Source organism: Notothenia rossii (assembly GCF_949606895.1).
Source record: "Notothenia rossii genome assembly, chromosome: 7".
NCBI classification, from domain to species: Eukaryota; Metazoa; Chordata; class Actinopteri; order Perciformes; family Nototheniidae; genus Notothenia; species Notothenia rossii.
In genome coordinates, this window is record NC_136905.1 from 30,524,884 (window position 1) to 30,535,901 (window position 11,018).

The window sequence follows — 11,018 nt, forward strand, 5'->3', positions numbered from 1 at the left end:
ATACACTACAGTGACATCTGGCGTCGTTTTTGTAAGAAATGTTCACTTCCGCATAAAAAAGCCTCGGCACGTGACCTCCCGCGTGTGACGTAACACGGGGGACACAAGGGGGAGAGCGGCCGGTGTAACGTATTAATAAACATGGATCCCAATGCTAGTTTCGACACAGAAGAAGTTGAACATGAATATTCGAATGCATATGACGGACCACAACCTTATAATTATGAGCCTGCTAGGCGTCCAAGACACCAGGAGCAGCCAAGGATTAGAAGAAATAACGGCCATCGGAGAGAAATTGAGCTGTGGTGTGAGGAGAACCAGTGGAGAACTGGGCAGCTATCTTGGTGAGTGACCGGCGTTAGCTACAGAATGTTAGCTAATGTCACATCACAACATTGTAAAGTTAGCTATCATATATCAGGCTATAACTAAAGTAGCATTGATAATATAGTAACGTTACTGGCAGGACTGTTGATACTGATCCATAACAGAAACTAATGCGCAAGTATCAGCCGTCTCTCGCGTTACCTAATGCAACTCCACACTACGGTGCTGTGTACCGGAGGAGAGACACGAGATACGGCTGATACTTGGAGATCTGGCGGAGAAAGGTTGTGGAGCCTCCGTTGATATGTCGTTGTAAATGGCTTGATGGAAAGCAGGTGTGTAGTCGGGGAGGGTGCACAGCTGATTGCAGCAGGTGAGTGGAGGTTGAGCCGGGAGCCAGGAGTGACAGCCACCACGCACACACAAACAACACAGACAGGGGGAAACAAACAAACACAAAGGAGACGGCTGAAGCAGTACAGCCACCACAGCGTTACCTAATGCAACTCCACACTATGTCTTACGGTGCCGTGTACCGGAGGGGAGAGAGAGAGAGCAGCGAAGGGGGGGCGGGAGAGAGAAGTAATACGGTTTCCTGATAAAGCTGTGGAGAGTATGTGCTGCAGGGAGGTGGATGCACAACGCAGCTAGCTCCGGTCCTTTTTACTGTGGACTCGATGTCCTGACAGGCTGGTATTTGTGCAACCTGCACAAACACAATACTGCACCATGATTACAAATGGTGAAATACAATGTAAAACTACCGAAAAATACCAGCTCCTTAAAACACAACCGCTCTACTCAACGCAACTCTACTATACCCGCGGTCAGAGAGCGGAGATGTGTCCCCTGTGTGATGTAATATGACGCGTTTGACGTATGACTTTAAAAAAAAGCCGTTTTTAAGAGCAGAGCTCAAAATTGCTCCTTTCCCTCTGAATTCCTGCCCTTATGTCTCGTAAAACATTTCAAATCCTGCATTCACTTTTTTAATTGTAATTTTCAAGCAAGTTTAAGCATAAATGTAGAAAAAATAAAAACCTGCAAGATGCTCTTTAATATGTCTCAGTTCACACTTTTCCATCAAGCACATAAGAATAGATGCAATATAACAACTCACGTCAATGTGGTCTTACAGTGCATGCTCACAGCAATGAGTCACTCACTCAGCGTTCGTTTTAATCATCTGCAGAATACCTTCTTGCATTACATTATTCATTAATCAGCGCTCCTTCGAACGGTTTAATCTAATCGTAGCGATTGCGAGATGAAACTTTCCAGCAATTGGCTTGCAAAAGGGTATCTCACGAGGCTTCACTTGAACACTATCCCCCTGCTGGTCAACACGCATAAAACAGGCAGATATATCTCAACAGCGTGATCTTCTCGTACTAAGTTACCATGAGTAAGCCTTAGAATAACCCTCGACAATGAACACGAAATCATATCACATGTGTATCAATATCGTACGCATTATTTATTCGTCTATTTATTACTTATTTTATTTATTCATTGCCTTATTTATTCATCGCCTTATTATTTATTTATTATTAATGTTGGTATTCATACATTCATTTATGCATTTATTTAGTTATACATACGGGATGTTCCTTCCTCTATACGTGAGGGTCTGAGCTCTAAAGGAGGGTTAACATGAGTGTTTTAAACGTGTCAGTGGTTCAACAGATCTGAGCACTATCTGAAGCAGTCACGTGGCGTAGACGGACAGCGAGGCTTCTAACGATACAAGCCTTGATACACGCTTCACTGGATTACTCGAACCACGCTCCGAAGCCTCGGGCGCAGTACGTAACATCACTACTAATCGTATCCCTGTCTGTACATATTTGTGTTTATATGGTATGCTTATTTCTGCCTACCTCATTACGGCTTCTTGCACGTATGCTTGAAGTTGCAATGCTTCTCTCAGAGGTTTTACTCCATGCAACATCAGGGGGCAGGGAGATCAGACCCTATAACATTATGCCCCAGCGTCAGCCAAGCTAACAGGAGCCATTCTCCATGCAACATAAGCATCAAGGGGGGCAGGGAGATCAGACCCTATATTACAAGCCTCAGACCCTATAAGGGAGATCAGACCCTATAACATTATGCCCTAGCGTCAGCGAGCTATCAGGAGCCATACTCCTTGCCACATAAGCATCAGGGGGCAGGGAGTCAGACCCTATAAACATGCCTTAAAGTAACATGTTATAGCAGAAAGTTTAATTCAGCGTACTGTATTTCTGGTATATTCATTTTAATGTCACCTGATATATAGGATGTGTGTTAAACTTGAATGGACGAGTCAATTTTTTCCTCTTAATTATAGAGGTTTTTTATATATATTCCTAAAATGATGTCCCATTTTAAGTAGAAGTAGATTAGCGCAAATAGTCTTTTCTTCCACTTTTGTGTTATAATCAGAAGGTGGTTTTTTGGCTATTTGCGAGTAGGGAAGGTACAGTACAACCTTTGATTTCTGCCTTGAGTAAAATGATTAACCGTTAATAAGTATTTTTCAGAAAGTAATTTTGGGCTTTCAAGGGCTGAACTGAGTGGTTATCTGTAAGAGTTTTTTGTATGATCTGGAAACTTAAATTAATAAAAGGAGGAAATGTTATGTCAAGTCTTGGACCTTCTCAATATAACTATAATTTAATTACAGTTTCCAGATATTAGAAGAGGCCCATGAGTCTCTTTGCTAATTATCAATGGTCTTTGCAATTAACAGCAGATGTACCCATGTTAAGTAAATTGGTAAAGGTCAGAGTGTGTTGGAAATGTATGTGCGCTCATGTGCAGACGTGTATATATAGTTTGTTAATTGGATAATTCATATCCTGCAAGACTCTGTTAACTGTGTTCGTTATTCTCCCGACCAGGAGAGAAGCTTTAAAAGGAGACTAAATGGAGTCTCTGTGAAAGTTCAATTGGGTACTTTAATTAAAAAAGGCGCGGGTTGGTCACAAGCATGATATTGTTCAGTCAGACAAACAGCTGTGATCTGGCTCTCCTCGATAGGGAAGAGAAGAGAATGGATCTCTCCTCCGGCGCTGTTATATATCCTCTGCTGGCTCCTCCCCGCCAGCCGGCTCGCCTCGTCTCCAATGTCCGTTATTGCATTTAAACAGAGGATAGGTTCTTTTCACATTCAATATATGCTTAACACGCCGTTTCTCCTCATATTCTCTTTCATCACTTTTCATTTAACACATTCTAAACGCTGTAATCAATACTCTAAACAATACTTCTCGGCTCGTTTGGTTTCCGGTCATTCCGGATGTTGTCACATGCTACTCTCGTCTGTAAACAATAATGTATTCAAATAAACTGTACCTTCATTTAATATTCAGAATGGTAGTATCTCGACATCTATAGTTGTAGTGTTAAATCAGTAGGCTTCGGTTTGCACCACTCTCTCATTTCGCTACTAAATTCACCTCTTCAGGAAATCGTATATTAGCCACATGCTAAATGCTAACCGTAGATGAAGGATTTTCAGAATAAAAGCTTAACTGCTTGTGCACAAGAATTTCTGGTTTTTCAGTATAAAAGAGCATTAAAACTGACGGCATGTTTAAACTACATTTCCCCATTAAAACATTGATTTTAATTTCTAACAACTCCTAAAAGAGGCCATGAGACGATTGGGTCACACACAGCTAGAGAGACAATGTTCCTTCTGAGTTATCAATAGATGTATTCATTCTAAGTGAGCTGACTTCGAGGTTGGAGGAAGTTCAGAGAAGGCCTTAGCTTAGGGTATAAGAACAGTTAACCTTTGTTAGTTAAACATATCTTAAAGATGCTAAAAGTATGTGAAACTGTGTGTGTATTAAACTGATGGAGGAGGGGGCCGGAGAGAAGGAAGTCTATGCAAAATGTGTGTGTGTGTGTGTGTGTGTGTGTGTGTGTGTGTGTGTGTGTGTGTGTGTGTGTGTGTGTGTGTGTGTGTGTGTGTGTGTGTGTGTGTGTGTGTGTGTGTGTGTGTGTGTGTGTGTGTGTGTGTGTGTGTGTGTGTGTGTGTGTGTGTGTGTGTGTGTGTGTGTTCATTTCATTTCATTTCAAACCTTTATTTAGACAGATTGGTCCCTTGAGATCATCGATCTCATTTACAAGGGAGACCTGCATCATTTAGTTCCACATGAAACATAAAAACAACATACAAACAACAGAGGATATCATATTTACATATTCAACATTTACAAATACCCAGAGTGTCAGAAAGCATTTCATTTAGACATGCCTTAAATACATTCAGAGAAATAAAAATGCTCAATTTCAATTTTGCCTGTAGACTGTTCCAAGCAAGTGGAGCTGCGCACATAAAAGCTGTCTTACCTAAGACAGTCCTTACTCTTGGCACATCTAACAAGACTATATCCTGTGATCGCAGAAAATAGCTGCTCGCAACTTTCTGCTTTATCAATGAACAGATATAATACGGGAGTTTGCCCAACATAGCTTGATAGATAAAAGTGTACCAGTGACTGAGCCTCCGTACAGTGAGTGATGGTAAACCTGCCTTGGTATACAATGTACAGTGATGAGTAAGTGCTTTACAGTTTGTGACAAATCTCAGAGCACTATGATACGCAGCATCTAGTTTGCTCAGGTAGTTGGCAGGTGCATTCATATACAGCAGATCACCATAGTCCAGCACAGGTAAAAAGTGTGTGTGTGTGTGTGTGTGTGTGTGTGTGTGTGTGTGTGTGTGTGTGTGTGTGTGTGTGTGTGTGTGTGTGTGTGTGTGTGTGTGTGTGTGTGTGTGTGTGTGTGTGTGTGTGTGTGTGTGTGTGTGTGTGTGTGTGTGTGTGTGTGTGTGTGTGTGTGTGTGTGTGTGTGTGTGTGTGTGTGTGTGTGTGTGTGTGTGTGTATGTGTTTGCATGCTGCCAGATGCAAGTACCGGACACTAAATCTGTCTGCTTTACCTCAAACATAAGAGACTCTTGATTCGCTGCGACAGGCCATCGCTTTTGTATCTCCCAATAAGATGACCTGTAGGGAGGAGCAACCGACACAACTCCTCCCCACTTGTGTGTATACATATTATGATATTCTTATGCTCGGGGCTGTCTTCTGACTGACCATTCTGATAAGTATATCACGCGGTGGTAGAATTCAGCCCGGAGTGCTCTGTATTTTGTACTGTTGCAGAGTACTCTATATTTTTTATTGTTGCTTTTACCATTAAACTCAGCTTATTGCTTATCTCATAACTCGGTGTTCAAGTCCTTTCCTTGAAAAGACTACTCATCAACAGACGGCGCGGAGCAGAGGTGAACCTTCCAACCACTCGATTGGGTGGTGCTCCAACAGCCTCAGCAACACAGCCAAGCTAACAGAAGTATGCACTCCCCAACGTGGCCCAAAGTTCTCTCGTTAGTATCATGTTAGTAGTATTCCATCAGTAAACACATGCGGGCAGGGAGAAGCTCTCCCTAAACACGGCTCAACTTCATTGTCAGTAAGATCAGGCCAGAGAACACTTAACAGATGCGTCAGCAGCACCTCATACTGGCCGCAGCTCACTTTCATGCTAATTGTTTCCCTTTTCTCTCACTGCATAATTCCCGTCTAACCCTCGTTGTTTTCCTAGACTCGCCGCATCATACAAGGTAAGGTACAGTATATCACGTTCAGTGAAGCTCCACTATTGTAACACCTCCCGGATATTATCGTAATGATTCATTGCATCGATCATTCATCATTCATTTTTGGGGGTTTCTCTTTCCTAATAGGCTCCTCCTCCCCTAAATCATCACAGCATGATGTGGTCTAATCTTCAACATATATATTTCCCCTCGTTCACACGGCAACACATATGTTTTACACTAGCGAACTAGTTCTGATGAATTAAATCAGCGCAAGCAATTCAGGAAGTACGTCTCTTACACTCTCTTTCAATGTCTACCCTGTCAGCGTCGTCAGACAATACAAGCGAACAGTAGTTCATTCATGCAAACATGATCATTATAGAAGTCAGGGAACTTCTCCCTCAGCTAATGTCCAGTTGAGTCGGGTGAGTCTGATTCATCCGGATCATTAACCCGGATCCTAGTATGACCTGGGTCTTCTTCTGCTTTGGGTTTACTGGCAGGCCGCAAACAACTTCACGGCGTATACTGCCGCCCAAAATCACCGGCCGGAAGTCCCCGGAGTTGGGGACTGGCTTCAGTATAAGCTGATGGGACTCCCAGCAGCTTCTACTGAAGCCTTCCGAGTAAATCGCCAGAACGCCGACACCTCCTCATCTCCACCGCTCCCATGTTTTATTTTGTGTTGCCATAAGTTAGTCTCTCTGCATTTCTGCGCTGGGCTAATGCTAATAATGCTAATGCGAGGATAATAAAATGGTGGCTTCACAACACTTTTTTTTTGTTTTACGGGGCGTGGTTTGCAATCCGCCCAGCCAATCCGAAATATAGCTCTTTTCTCACAAGAGAGCCGCATGAGAGTCCCTGCTCTGTAGCAGGGACGGAAAAGGGGGTAAAAAGGTTCTCATTAACTAATTTTAGTTCCGGCTCTTTTGGTGTGAATGCGACATTTCGGAACTATATCGGAACTAACGTGGGAAAAGTACTCTGGTGTGAACGTGGCTCTTGAGTCCTACACGGGACGTACAAATTAAACTATTATCGTGTCACTCGCTACTCTCCCTATAATATGTTAATCATTTTCAGTGTACCCCAGTCCATCTGCCTAGCTTCAGCAGTAGGATAGCTGCAGAAGTGTTGTTCGATTCAGGGGATGCAGATAAGTGAACTTCCACAGACTGTACCGTAGCAGATCCAGAGATTAAGACTCATCATACATGAGTCAACAGCAGACTCAGATTCGCAATCCTGACTGAATCAAGGTAACTTCCTTCACTGTGCTAACATACAGATGTAGCGATTCATTTCAGACAGTTTGAAACGCGAGGGCCGTGATTGGTACGTGATCTGCCCTCGCTCAAGGGAAAACCTCCAGCTTGACTTGAGACCGCCCCCGTGATAGATAAATGTAATTATAATGAAGCCAGCTGCAATGGATCATCGATCCACCAGGGGGTGCAGTGGGGTTCCACACTGGAGCTCATGTGAAATAAAGTGAGATACAGTATGCTGGATGTACAGCGGAACTTTGTTAAGATCCATATGTCACGGATATCATACTACTGTGCTAAATAAGAGACATGTAATCATTTACAAAACATCACCATGTTGTTATTTAACAAAATAATTTTGTTATTCGAAAAAAACGAACGGGAGGAAATGCAGCCCAGCTCTCGATTTTTAATCCTAATTTAATCATCATCTTCACCACGATCATTTATGTTTATGTTCGCCGAATTGACATGAAATCACTGACACATATGAATATACTGTATTCAACTTCATTAAAACGTTATTAACGTGCCTAAACTCAGTAATTCACCAAAAATATGTATATTTTAATGGAGCTTTGTTGGTCGATCAGGATCCCAAAGTGTAGCGGAGGGATCCTCATCTGGATGAAGGGTGTTATTTTCCCCATAAGGAACAAGTCGCTGCAAATTATCCCGCTTATTACATGGCCACATTCTCAACAAAGTAACGACATGACTCCCAATATTAATTTAAATGCTTTTATGGATTTAGAAAATGTTTTTATTGATTTAAAAAATAGTTGTATGTATTGATTTAAATTGACATGCATCCGCTAAGAAAAATAGTCCGTTGTTACCGTTTTTTAAACAGTCTGAATGAAACGGCAGCTCTCAGCTGTGTATTTACACAACTAATGGCCCATCAACCACAGCTCTCTCCCCCCCTCCCCTCCTGATCTTTCTTCTCCAGCAGCTAAATTAACAGTAGGTTACTCTGAGTGACCATAGACTGTATGTGACAAGCTTACAGTTAGTGACGTAACAACACCATAAAAGCTGGTGGGTTGAAAGCAATACGGGAGGTAAAAATAACTACAATAATTGGGATTTATTTATTGTGGCTTTTATGTTTTTAGGTATAAAATGTTATATAATTCAGGCTTATAGTTCACCCTTCTCTAAAAGCCTTCAACAATGACAATATTCATTGTAATTTAATAAATCCTTCCAACACACATTGTAAAAAATAGCCTACTGTAAGTTAAGAAATCATTTCAATATGTACATCTTCTGATGTAACAACAATAACATTATAAATAGTAGGCTAACATAGCTGAACATGGTATTGCACATTTAGCTTTGAGTGTTACTGACCTGAGATGTTTTTATTACATGAATTAAGGTGACTGAGGCTTTTTAACATACAGGGATGCAAACTCATCAGGTATGAAAAAGGTGACAAGGATCCGAGCCCCCGGCTCCCCCACCCCACGGAATAACAGAGGATTTTAGCAGTCAGAACAACTAAAGCAGCAGTGTTAATAATAACAGAAACGCCAAAGAGTCACATCTAATTGAAATATATAAAAGCATTTATTTTAAATTGTGTAGCAGTCAGTTTATAATTTTGGCAGCACTGTTGAGCATTTTGAAAATGTATTTTCATGCCTCTGTGCAAGGCTTAAGTCTTTTTATTTGTATAGCCACATGGTGTAAAGTAACTAAGTTCATAAACTCAACAAGTACTATACTTGGGCACAATTTTGAGATACTTGTACTTTATTTAAGTATTTCAATGTTTTGCTACTTTGTTCTTCTACTCCACTACAGTTCAGAGGTACATGGTGTACTTTGACTCCACTACATGTATGTAATACCTTTAGTTACTTTACAGATGTGGATTAATTAAGTGAAATATAATCAAGTGTTAAATCAGACTTTAGTTCCACCTGGAGTAAATCCACAAGCTACCCTGCAGTATACAAAGTCATTCAAACTAGCTGCACCTTTATCAGTTTTGAGAACACTTTCATGATCAATCATTATAAAACATATCATATCTATTATTCTGAAATGGACCAATCTGCACAATGACTACTTTCACTGTCGCTACTTTCACTATATTTTGATGATAATACTTTTCTACTTTTACTTGAGGTACATTTTGAATGCAGGACTTTTACTGTAACAGAGTATTCCTACACTCTGGGACTATTACTTTTACTCAAGTACAAGATCTGAGTACTTCTACTTTTACTCAAGTACAAGACCTGAGTACTTCTACTTTTACTCTAGTACAAGATCTGTGTGCTTCTACTTTTACTCAAGTACAAGACCTGAGTGCTTCTACTTTTACTCAAGTACAAGATTTGAGTACTTCTACTTTTACTCTAGATCAAGATCTGTGTGCTTCTACTTTTACTCATGTACAAGATTTGAGTACTTCTACTTTTACTCTAGTACAAGATCTGTGTGCTTCTAGTTTTACTCAAGTACAAGATCTGAGTACTTCTTCTTTTACTCAAGTACAAGACCTGAGTACTTCTACTTTTACTCAAGTACAAGACCTGAGTACTTCTACTTTTACTCAAGTACAAGATCTGAGTACTTCTACTTTTACTCAAGTACAAGATTTGAGTACTTCTACTTTTACTCTAGTTCAAGATCTGTGTGCTTCTACTTTTACTCAAGTACAAGATCTGAGTACTTCTACTTTTACTCAAGTACAAGACCTGAGTACTTCTACTTTTACTCAAGTACAAGACCTGAGTACTTCTACTTTTACTCAAGTACAAGATCTGAGTACTTCGACTTTTACTCAAGTACAATATATATATACTTATACCCCCTCTGTTTATAGCCTATGAAAAAAACTATTAGAAATAGAAGGCTAAAGCTAACGTTAGCAGATAGTGACAATGTATGCTAGCTAGCTAGCTCAACGATTCCTTAAATAATATTGCCACAGAAAAACCTTTCAGTTCACATCACGCTCTGCCGCTCCGACAGGGAGCTCTGCCGCTCCGACAGGGAGCTCTGCTCTGAACACCTGAACAGCCCATTCTAACAGCTGTTCACCAGCGGTCCAGTCTGTGCCACAGTGACTCCGGACGCACAGTTAATATTAACGAACGCACCCGTAGGTAATGTAGCTGCTGAAGCTAGACCATCATCTCGGAGCAGCAGAGTCTTATTATACATCCATGAGCAGAGCAGACAGGCAGGAAGACTCGAGCACACAGCTCGTACTTCATTATAATATATAAAAAAAGAACACCATGCGTGTCATGATGGCACATAACAGCTCATGGCCGCAGATTACTCCGGGTCCCAGCCCCCTCCAGACCCCAAAAATATTTGTATTGCAGATCTACATGAATCACACAAACGACTTATTTTGGATTCAAAACGGCGAATTTCGCCGAAAGGTGACAAGTTTGCATCACTGAACATAGACAGAGCACAACTGAAACATAACATCTGAGATGTAACAACATAATACACTTTTCGGGGATGCTTGGGATGTGAGTGAAGGACACGGCTTAGAACGGGCGTGTCGCCTGGCAGGACAGGAGAGTGTGTGCACCAGTCTGCCTTGATCTATGAATTCATGTCCGTGACACTCACTGCTGCCCACAGCTGTTTTATAGAAGGAAATTCCTTCACTTCACGGGTGTTATTTTCCCCATAAGGAACAAGTCGCTGCAAATTATCCCACTTATTACACGGCCACATTCTCAACAAAGTAACAACATGACTCCCAATATTAATTTAAATGCTTTTATGGATTTAGAAAATGTTTTTATTGATTTAAAAAATAGTTGTATGGATTGATTTA